The sequence below is a fragment of the Silene latifolia genome, chromosome 10, assembly GCF_048544455.1.
Source record: "Silene latifolia isolate original U9 population chromosome 10, ASM4854445v1, whole genome shotgun sequence".
NCBI lineage: Eukaryota > Viridiplantae > Streptophyta > Magnoliopsida > Caryophyllales > Caryophyllaceae > Silene > Silene latifolia.
The window spans coordinates 1,857,399-1,870,071 of NC_133535.1; positions in this window are offsets into that span (position 1 = coordinate 1,857,399).

A 12,673-nucleotide genomic window follows, 5' to 3' on the forward strand; every position below is an offset into this window, starting at 1 on the left:
TTTTATAAGAAACTAATCATTTTTATTATATTTTTCCAATAGTATAGTTTTTTATTTTTTTTTAACTAGGACTACTTTCATAAAATTTGAATAAATTTGAATGAACCACTTTTAGTGAAAGACTAGCCGAACAGCACAGAACCCAACTAAATAATTTATAAATTTGTAACAACATAGTTTATTTTGATAACATAATATTTTATTTTAATAACTTACATATTTAAATAAGTCAGTATTCATCATAAAATATCGGGTAATCAAAATAAAATCGAAATATAAATATAATTAAATATAGAATTTCATAAAGGCTTAATTTAAAAGAATTGGTTTATTTGTAGCCCAACATATCTATCTGATGGGGCATATTCTGCACCGCTGACCAAGTCAACATATTGAGCAAGGTCAAAGACATCCACAGCAAGTCAACGACTTAGACAGCCTAACCGATGCAGACCATCGGCCTGTCACCTGGGTCCCGGCTAGGACAACTAGCCAGCCGGGACACATATCCGCGTACTCATATCCAAGACCCCTCGGCCGGCCTGTCATAGGTCCAGCGGCCGAGGGTAGAACGGTCTTTCCACCTGCTAGCCACTTGGCCACTTGGCCACTACGTGACAAAAGGTGAAAGTCTATAAATACTCCTCAACCCTCAATGAGGAGGGGATCCACAATTTAACCTAAATACACTATTCATCTGGTAATATCTTCCTTATCTCTCTACAATATATACTTAGCCAAGTAACACAACTTAACCCTTTAAGTTTACTGACTTGGGCGTCGGAGTGAGTACGCTTGGCACAAAGCCAAGCCCTCAGTTCGTTCATTGTTGCAGGAGAGGCCGAGAGGAACGATAGAGACTAGAAGAGATTCAACCAAAGACGTCATTCTACAAAGCCACGGGTGGTAACTATAACTGCTCTGGATTTACACCCGGAACAATTGGCGCCGTCTGTGGGAAAAGCATACTAAAAGCTAAACAAATCCCTTAAAAACAAAAAAAAAAAAAAAACGAAACCCACCCAAAAAGCTAAGAAGATGTCAAAACAACAAGAGGTATTCGTGACTGACGAAACCGAATTCTACCATGATGATACCATCCACGATTCTGGAGTTGCGCAGCCCTCCACCGGCCGGGTAACTCAACCGGAGTACGGGATGCCAATAATGCAGGAAATGCCGCTGCCCGCCGACCAGGTCACCATCATGGGACACGTGGTTGATGCAGCAAAGCTGAAGCTGCTCCTGGAACTAATTAGTAGTACGCCGGCTCACACTGTCACACCGACAAGAGCGGCGGAACCCGTCCAGGAGATCAGGGCCCAAAATATGACTCCGAGAAACTTGAACGAGGCAATGGAGGAAGCTGGCCCTGTCAAGACGCCGGAGGAGCCCAGAATGCTAGTGGTAGACCTAAGTCCTGACCGCACTCGCGGGGGGACAGCGTCGCCGCAGCACCCACGAGGCCCGCCCCGGAGGAATGAAAGAAGTCCGACTCATCAGAGTCGGAGAAGAAGAAGCCCGACTCGCCAGAGTCAAAGAAGAAGTCCCTCCCGTCACGGGGAGAGGAGCCGGACTAGGGGTGCAAGGAGCCGATCGCCGCGTGTCGTTCGACACGTTGTCAGACAGCCCCTTAGCGACTACGTCCTGGAAGTCCCGGTGCCAACTAAACTAAAGTTGCCACCCATAGCATACACAGGAGAAGGCGACCCGACCGACCACGCTGAGGCTTTCGAATCTCACATGTCGGTATGGGAACAGCCTGATGAGGTTTGGTGCCGTGTCTTCCCAACGACCTTGCATGGGATGGCACAAAGTTGGTACAAGGGACTACCCGACGGGACGATATACGGTTATGGCGACCTGAGAGAGATGTTTCTGGCCCAATACTCCTGCAATAAGAGGAGGGCCGTAGAGACATCGGACCTCCTGACTATCAAGCAGGAGGGAGGGGAGTCTCTCCGAAGCTACGTAAAGAGGTTCGACGGCAAGGTTCAGCAAATTCGTGATCTGAACAGCGAGCTGGCCGCCTTCGCGCTGATGAAAGGTCTCCCAAGAGGGGACTTAAAAAATGAGCTCATCAAGTGTGGCGGCCAGAGACTAGACTCCGCCAGGAAGATGGCCGATCGAGCCATCAAGGTAGAGGACTACCACAAAACCTGGGTAGGCCCCAGCGAGGCCGGGCACTCAGAAGGAAGGAGCCGCCGGGAAGACAACCCGGACGAAGGACGCCGCGACAATAATAGGTCACGGTCTGACAGATCTGCCAGGAAGCAGAGCTCGGCGGGCGCCGGGGGGAGTTCGGGACCATACTACCAGAAACAGTTCAATGGCCGCACCCCCCTGGTCGTATCTGCCGCCGAGGTCTTCGCCCTGAGCAAGAACGAAGGCCAGAAATGGGAAAGGCCCCCCAAGCCGAAGGGGGACGGTGACACGAGCCAGTACTGTGAGTACCACGGCCACACCGGTCACCTTACGGACGACTGCCGGCATCTGAAGAATGCCATCGAAGAGCTGATCCGAAAGGGAAGCCTCGACAAATACGTTGCCAAAGGCCAAAAGACTGATGCCGGCGGCTCAAATAGGAAATCCGTCTTTGAACGGATAGGAGTAATCCATATTGTCATCGGGGGCAACGAGAACGGCGGGTCCGCTCATGGGCACAAACGGCACCTGAACGAGCTGTATCAGGCCATCAACTTTGTGCCCAAAACAGCGATCCCCATTTCCAACATCCCCAACATGACTATTGGAAGGAAAGACTACGAGGGAGTCATCGCCCCTCACAGCGACCCACTTGTAGTCAACTTGGACATATCTAACCACCTGGTCAAGAGGTGCCTGATTGACACAGGCGCCTACACGAACATCATGTTCAGGGAGTGCTTCCTCAACCTCGGTCTGAAAGTCAAGGACTTGAGCCCCTGCACCAATCCACTGTACAGCTTCTCTGGGGCCGGCCTGGTACCCCTGGGGTCAATCAGACTACCGGTGATGTTCGGCGAGGGGGATGCGGCTAAGAATGTCCTAGCTGAATTCGTGGTCATTGACGGCTCGTCCGCCTACAAGGTTCTCATAGGCCGAGTCACTCTGAGTGAGGCCGACGCGGTGATGTCCATCCGGGCCCTAACACTGATGTATGTCTCGGACCGGGGGGAAGCGCATAAGCTCGTCTCCAAGGACGAGAAGGACGAGGTGGTCAACGTCCAGATATCCGCCAGAGGATGCAACATGCAATCCCTCAAAGCGGCAAAGGAGTCAGAAAAGGGGAAAAGCCCATCCTTACAACAGGAGGGCGACCTCATGGAGGCAACTAGCGGCTAACCAAGAAGGTGTGCCCTTGATAAGTCATTAGGACGCTGGTAACCTCGGGAAAACTTTGTATAACGGCGGAGGTGTCCAAGACAGCTGTGGGCACCCCGACGCATGCTTATGTTTAATAAAAATCGTCCATCTTCCATCAAAGTGTCCATTTTCCCCATAGCCACTACCAAGAGGCTGACAACGGCTCACACTGTCACACCGACAAGAGCAGTAGTCTCCATCAAGAAGCAGGCGCCGTCGCAGTCACCCCAAGTAGTAGACGCCACGGCAGTCACCCCAAGAGGTTGGACGCCGTCGCAGTCACTCCAAGTGGTAGACGCCACGGCCGTCACTATCAAGAAGCGGACACCGTCGCAGTCACCCCAAGTAGTAGACGCCACGGCAGTCACCCCATGAGGTCGGACGCCGTCGCAGTCACTCCAAGTGGTAGACGCCACGGCAGTCACTAACAAGAAGCAGACGCCGGCTCACACTGTCACACCGACAAGAGCGGCAGTCATCATCAAGTAACAAACGCCAGCTCACACTGTCACACCGACAAGAGCGGCAGTCATCATCAAGTAACAAACGCCGGCTCACACTGTCACACCGACAAGAGCGGCAGTCACCATCGAGAGATAGACGTCACAACAGTCAATAACAGCGCAGTTGATGCTCGCAAAAGCGATCAAAATGCCTTAGAAGCGTTAAACACAGTTGAGATACGCACTCTAGACTGCCTCGGCCAAACCGAGGCGGAGACAAAAGAGACACCCAATTAATAACGCGAGAAGACAACTCAGATGAAGACAAGAAAAGACCTCGGCCAAGCCAGAGGCAAAGTGAAAGCGTTAAATACAGTTGAGATGCTCAACTATTAGTGCAAGAAGACAACTCGGACGAAGACGAGAAAAGACCTCGGCCGAGCCAGAGGCAAAGTGAAGACGTTAAATACAGTTGAGATGCTCAACTATTAACGCAAGAAAACTCAGAAAAAGAAATGAGGTAAAGACCTCGGCCAAGCCGGAGGCAAAAGAAACGAGCTCTTATTAAAAAAGATAAGTTACAAGTGAAGAGAATACAGACGATGGCCGTCCCCATAGGGATAGGCCTAAACACAACCTACCAAGAGTTGTACAAAATACAAGGAAAAGCAAAAGGTTACAAAAATCATTTGAAGCGCCAAAAAGATGGCAGGGAGGGAAGGCCTAATAATTGGCTCCCGAACAGCTAAAGCTATCCGAGACGCCGGGTGAACCTGGTGACAACCGCCCGTCTCCCTATGCCTGTTGCTGCTTGCCATCAGCAGCGGTAGCAGCATCATCTTTAAGAGAAGACCCAGAAGCTTTCTTAGCAGCCTCAGTTTCGGCAGCCTCAGCCGCAGCCTCAGCTGCCTCAGCTGCCCTCATCCTCTCGGCTTCCTCTTTGGCCGCCTTAGCCTCCGCAGCAAGGGCTGCCTTCTCCGCGGCCACCTCTTCCTCCTGCTTCACCCTCACCTCCTCCTTGACTTTCTCCTCCAGGGCTTCCTCCTTAGCTTCGAGCTTGTCGTCAAACAGCTCGTTAAATTTGTCCCACGGAAAGGAGCCATCAAGAGGGAAGAGCTCCCCAATCACTTCCCTGGCAGCTCCTTCGGCCAGATCCCGGTATTGGACGCACATCTCAGGAAGCATGGTTTTTTGGAGCATCTCAATGTCCTCCTCCTTTTGTCTGATGATGGCCTCCTTGCTCCGAATCACCTTCCCCTGGATCAGAAACCGGCTCTTGAATTCATTCCTCTGCTGGAGATAAAGGTCGGCGTGCCTCTGGACAAGGTCACACTTCTCCTGCAGCTTAGCAGCTTCAGCCGCCGCGGCCTCAGCCTTAGCCCTCTCAGCAAGGACCTCCTTTTCAGCGTCCTCCCTGAGTTTCCTCTCAGCCGAGAGCGCCTTCTCAGCATCTCCCCTAAGCTTCTGCTCATTAAGGAGATCCAGCTTCACCTTCACGGCCACCTTCTTGACGGCAGCAAGCTCAGAAGCTGATTGAGCCACGGCCTTCTCCCGCTCTATAATATGAGCACCAGCCAGCTCGTTCCACTTTGCCAGCCTCTTGATCAACCTAGCGCCTTCCGCTACGAGCTGGGAAGGGAAAGCCTTCTGGGATGAAGAGTCAAGGGTGATGTTTTGATCACCAGCCTGCAGTTGGGGGAGGGAAGCCTTCTGGGATGAAGAGCCAACGGTGACGTTTTGACCACCAGCCTGCACAGGGTTCTCCACTTGCTGCTCAGTAGGAGCGGCGGCCGACGGCGGTGGACCTACAAAAATTCAATTAATGCATCAGTCTCCACATGCATAGACATACCGAGAAGCCTGTCATCAGAAACGCCTAACGAGCCGGCTAAATCCGAGCCACAGGATAGATCTGTACCTTGCTTGGCTTTCTTGGCCGAGGGGCGCATCTCCTCACCGGCAGCAGTTTCAGCAGCAGCGGCAGAAGTATGAGCGACAGGGGTAGGCTGTTTCCTCTTACGGACAAGGGAAGATCCCTCCGCATCAGAGTCCCCGCCGGTAATGTCGACAACTTCCACCGTCTCCTTCTGGACTGAAGTGATGGGAGGTGGAACTGACGTCAATGCCATCGCCGCTGAAGATCTTGTTCTTCTCGTATGGCGCGGCATATTACCAACAACCCTCGCCTGGGCCTCCACCGCATTCAAGCTTTTCAGCTGCTGATCCATTAGATCAGTCGGCGACGTCCTGCGGTCATGGGTTAGAGCCTTGGGATGCAAGTTAGCGACGGTTTTATCTTTGTGCAGCCCCATTCTCCGGAGGGTATCCTCAGACAGGTCCGGTCCGAAGTAGTCTGCGAAGGAAACAAAGCAAGAGTCAATAAACAAATCGAAGTTCGAGAAACAGGAACATTGAAAGCGGTGATGGGCCTCACACCGACCCCACTCACCCTGTGCTAGGGCCGGTATGAGGCCGACGTAGCAGAGCGGCTCATCCTGAAGAATGATCTGCGTTGGGGGAATCCATCTTCTCGGCACCCCACCCTTGTCCGCCTCAAAAAGCCTCATCGCCAGCTTCTCATCATCCTTAAGATAAACCCTGCTGACATCCATCTTGGGTTTCTTGTATGAGACCCATCTGTCACGTTCCGCCTTAGTCTCACACCGCAAATTAACTGGGTGCTGGAAGGAGCGGGGCAGCGGGTAGTCATCTGGCACCTTAACATACACCCACCGATCTCTCCAGTCCTTGCAAGAAGTAAGTTTGTCAACAGAAATATAACCCTGCTCCATTTGCACATTGTACCATCCGACGCGGCTAGGTATTGACGGCCGGAGATAATGAAGCCGGCGGAATAAATTCACCGTTGGGGCCTCTCCCTTGAAAAGACACAGCCAGACAAAACCGACTATGGTCCTCATAGCCAACGGGTGCAGTTGGGCAACGGCAACGTTCATGGCTCTAATGATAGCCACAACGTGCTCATTCAGCGGAAACCGGAGCCCGTACTCCAAGTGCCGCATGTATACGCCGGTGTGGCCCGGTGGAGGGCAACAGACGGCCTGACCCTCCTCGGGGATAACAATTTTGTATCCCCTGCCAAAGAAGAAATGGCCCTCGAAAAATGTCTCGCCAGAACAACTGGCGAGCTTATGGGTCCAAGCACGGTCAAGGCGGACCCTACAGGCGTCGCCGTGATCCATAACGTACTGCCTCGCCTCATTAGGACGAGCCCTCTCAGCATCATCACCAAAGTCATCATCAACATCGTCGTCATCCTCCCATTCCTCCAAAATTTGAGGATCAACTTCAGGAGAGGGAGACCTAGGGCTCCCCGGCACAGGTTTACTAGTCCCGGCATCAGCAGAAGACATGTTCACAACAATTACTTAACAATTAAAAATTGAAAATTTGCTGGTTTACCTTGAAGAAAAGTGATACGCCGACGTAACAGCTCTGAAAATCGGAAGAAAAAGAAGCCCTTGAAAGTTTAGAAGAAAAATTTTGGGGAGAATGAAATTGGTGGCCAATTTCACGGAATAATTGCCCTATTTATAGGAGAAAGCCCATGAAAACGGACCAATCAGGGAATAGCCCATGAAGCGTCAGCCAATCAACGGACAGACACGTGTCGGACATGCAACCACGGAATGTCAATCGTTGCAACAGTTGAACGTCAATCAATGCAACAGTGACCAAGCGTCTTCAACACGCCCATTCACATCTCTTCGCCTATTCATCTTCCTCAACAAACTCCTAGGTATTTGCTCTCCGCCGGCCACATGATCAACCAAGCTACGTAGTACCGGCCGGGGGCAATCAAAACAACCGGCACTCTCAACCCTGGTCTCGGCCAGCGTCACTTCCTTTTCCACATCGGATGCCCTTTACACATCCATGTGGAGGGGGGATATGGTACGGCCTAAGCAGAACCAAGCCGAGGTAGAAGAAGCCGACGCAGTAGAAGAAGCCGACGGAGAAAGATTTTTGCAAATCACTTGCGCAGAATATACGCTCGACATACATCGGAGCCCATACCACGGCATAGACTACGCTGGGGGCAAATTGATGGGGCATATTCTGCACCGCTGACCAAGTCAACATATTGAGCAAGGTCAAAGACATCCACAGCAAGTCAACGACTTAGACAGCCTAGCCGATGCAGACCATCGGCCTGTCACCTGGGTCCCGGCTAGGACAACTAGCCAGCCGGGACACATATCCGCGTACTCATATCCAAGACCCCTCGGCCGGCCTGTCATAGGTCCAGCGGCCGAGGGTAGAACGGTCTTTCCACCTGCTAGCCACTTGGCCACTTGGCCACTACGTGACAAAAGGTGAAAGTCTATAAATACTCATCAACCCTCAATGAGGAGGGGATCCACAATTTAACCTAAATACACTATTCATCTGGTAATATCTTCCTTATCTCTCTACAATATATACTTAGCCAAGTAACACAACTTAACCCTTTAAGTTTACTGACTTGGGCGTCGGAGTGAGTACGCTTGGCACAAAGCCAAGCCCTCAGTTCGTTCATTGTTGCAGGAGAGGCCGAGAGGAACGATAGAGACTAGAAGAGATTCAACCAAAGACGTCATTCTACAAAGCCACGGGTGGTAACTATAACTGCTCTGGATTTACACCCGGAACACTATCTATACAATATATTATATAAAAAACAAGCTCAATCCCCTATTTAGTAAATAAATAGGTGATTCTACGTTTTTTCCCGGCTAAAATATTAATTTCTATATGGCCTTTTAACGCAAAAAATGATTGGCAAAAAATATGTATAACGTCTTCTATTCTACTATGGGCTAAATCTAGATCATATCAATGATCTTACCCAAAAATAATGTAAAAATTGTCGCCTAAAATTTTAGAATCTAAAATTGGGTTATTATTATAGTCTATTCTATAGGTGTATCTTGAACTATAAATAGATATGATCTTTTAATTGAATATATTCATAAACTGAAATGCTCACAATCTGCACAAATTTGATCTGCAAGATTTACCTCCACGGGTTTTATAATAAAAAATTCATTGATTTTCTATAAAAATATAAGAAAATGCGGATCAAAATTATAAATTAATAAAATATTTTAAAATAAAATGATTACGAAAATGATCTCATAAAAATAGACATTTCTAGTTCAAAAGATAGTAGGTGATGGTAGCTGTTTTATTACCTACTAATGGATGGAGGATGATCTTTACACAAGTAGAAAATACAATTATCTGTACGCCTATTTTACTTGATTATGTACGTATTCTTTATTTTGTCGTATTTTGTATTTATTATTGGATAAGATAAATTCAAGAAATCTCAACTTAATTTGTAGACATTTGCTAATTTGAAATAATTAGTGTTGTTACATATATCGAGGATCGTGGTCGGAGTTGATAATTTAGAGAACTAGAGCGAGAACTTTATAATTGTGGCAAAACAATAACAAATGTAACAATAATTGTAACAAAATATAATAAATCGTGGCAAAATTTTAATGTGCCAATATATTGTGTAACTTGACAAGTTTGTCTTAAAATAAAAAAATTGTCTATCATAAATATACCTAGAGGTGGCAATCGGGTGGGTCGAGTCGGATTCGAGTCGAGTTAAATCAGGTTCGGGTTATTGTGATGTCGGATTGATTCGAGTCGCGTACGTTTGTGAGTCGGATCGGTTTTAGTCATATTATTTCGGGTTATGGCTTACCTCGGGTATCGGTTCGGAATGTGGAACACTTGGCTGGGTGACGGTTGTTACGAATCGGGTCAGTTCGACTAAAAATCGTGTAGCAGTTCATATCGGGTCAAAAAAATTCAATACTAAATCTTATCGGGTTATAAAGGGTCACAACTTGTCCAATTTTTATTCTTTCTTTAATACTAATTATACAATAGTATACATAGATAGTTACTTAGTATAAGACATTGTAGTCAAATGTTTAATTTAAGAGTAATTACCATTTGATGATTGATTATGAATTTATAAACTTAGCTTCTCATTTATATAATATTTGAATGTGAAATACCAATAACAATAAATATTTAAATAATTTTATGTTACCAATTTTTTGGACATACGACTTACGATAAAATTTGAACCAAATATATAAAAATCAAAAATAGCTAGGTAAAAAAAGAACTTATGAGAAATATATTTTGACTCGATTGTGAAATCACCGAAACATAAATTCACCCAAATTCGAATTAACCTAACTGTAATGAACCAAACTCGAATTGACCCGAACCTGAAAATGTAGCTTATAAGTTAGTTAAGTTTATTTAAGTTAACTTTTAAAAAATGAAGTTACTTAAGTTAACTTAAACATAATTAGCTTAAGTTAACTAAGTTTCCTATCTTAACTTAATTTAAGTAAAGTTTACGTTTATGTCAAGTTCAAGTTAAAATATGTTTAGTTAAGTTAAATGCAAATTTAAATTCAATGAGATATGAGTAATCTGAAAAAAAAAAAAAAGATTGATAATTACATTGCATTCTTTGTAGACAAAGCTTCTGGATCCATTTTAGACATCTCTTGGTGAAAAAGCTGTGATACAATTTTGCAGGAAAGAGGGGTTAGGGTTTTGACGCAAGATCATCTTCATTTCCTAAAAAGAAATAGAGAGGTCATTTCCTATCAACGGATCGGATTGCATGCTGCTAATATCAAACGGTTCAAGATTTATGCAAGGAAATAAAGGTTTAATAGCATATAGAGGACAAAATATTATTAAATGGATTGGGAGAGAAAATGGAGAGAAAGAAATGGAGATTATCCTAGTTGAGTTTTGACACTGACAGCGGTGAATTTGCTTGTGGAAAATTCATGTATTCTATTCCAAAGGTTGCGGGTTGTGCTCTCAATCAACTTCGCCCTCTATTTCCGCCAACCGGTTCTCAGCAGTGAGCCTAGTGTAGAATAACCTAGGATTTTCATAACATAATCTTGCTTGAAACCAAGCCCAAGAACCGACAAAAGTGATGAAATCCTCTCTATTTAGTTTATCGGAAATCAACTCCCAAATTTCTCTATTTATGTATTTAGGAAGTGCGAAATTTTCTCTAGTTTCTCTCTAAATTGTACACATTCAATTCTTTAATGCAACATTAAAAAACAAAAAATCTCAATCAATTTCTTTAATGCAGCATTAAAAAACAAAAATTCGCAATCAATTTTTTAATACATCATTAAAAAAACAAAAACCAACAATCAATGCTATGGAAATAAAGATAAGAAAATCTGAAAAAAAAAAAAAAGAAAAAAAAAAGGAAGAAGTAATCATACGAGTTTTATTTAAATGGAACACAAAAAGTTGGACAATGAGATACGAGTAATCTGAAAAAGAGAGATTGATAATTACATTGCATTCACTGTTGACAAAGCGTCTGGATCCATTTTAGACAGTTGTAGATGAAAAAGCTGCGATGCGATTTTGCAGGAAAGAGAGGAAGCGGTGAATTTGCTTGTATGTACAATTTAGAAGTAAGTAGTTCTGGTGGGAAAATTTGTGTATTCTATTCCAAAGGTTGCGGGTTCAATTCGCATAGCATGCATCTTTCCAATATTTCTTTCCCCAAGTGTTCTTTCTATATTTTTGTAAGTTTTTTCGTTTATCTTTTTATTTTTCTTATATATTTTTTCTCTCCGCTCCTCAAATTAGAGTATTCTTTTGATATTCAAAGGTATAATTTACTTTAATTCCTTTCATTTTATCATCCTCTCCCTATAAATTTCATTACAAACATTACAAAACATTGTTCAAATTTTTTTTAACTCAAGATGGATATTTTATCACTCTTGACATCGTCTTTTTTATAACGAACATAATAAAAAAATTGGATGTTGAAAGTGCAATATATATTTTTTGTGGAAAAAGTTCAAGTGTAAACTCGAACCTCCATCATTCGAATCCTAAAAACGCCACTGCTCAATACACGGATTTTATTGAACTCAAGATGGATATTTTATCACTCTTACATTGTCTTTTTTATAATCCTCACTAAACTAAAAGAATAAGAGTTACTCACAATTTTCCCGCTCAATTAATTGATAAATATGATAGCCCACATTAAAATTATGACTTTTAATTTATTGACTAAAAATTTCACCTACGGAATAAAATATTACAATCAAATCAAATGTCAACTAAAAATAGGATTAACACTGCCATTATTCATGCTTAATATACCCGTAGTATACTAATTTGTTATTTTTTAAGTTGGTGGTTTGAGTTGATAAAGTTTCAATTTTATTTGTTTTTATTTGTTTTTTTTTTCTAAAATAAATTGTCCTTTTTTTTTAAGTTAACTAATCTTTATTAATCTAGGTTGTTCTTAATAAAGGATAAGGAGTAAGAATCAATAATTCTAATTTTCCTATTAAAAATAAAAGAAAAACGAATATAGGGGTAAATAATATTTTAGTTGTTTCTAAACCGTCTTTCTAAATGTGTCGTATACTGTTTATATATTTTTCTATTATAAAGTCAATATGTGCTTTATAATAACAAAGTACTGACCCTATATTAGATTATGTTATTCCATAATAGGTAGCTATCATTATTTTTAATAATAAAAATAGACACACAAAAAAATAATTTAATCTAAAAGTCATTTGAATAGTAAAACTTTTTTTAGAATTTTATTAATATTATAATCAGTACATCACAACATACTATTATAACTATAACTAATTTATGTAAAAAAAATTTAATTTTTACAAGCTCAATTAATTTAAACCTCACAAATGTCGTGCTTTAGGACGGAATCTCAACTAGTGAACATAATAAAAAAAAATTGGATGTTGAAAGTGCAATATATATTTTTTGTGGAAAAAGTTCAAGTCTAAACTCGAACTCCCATCATTCGTATC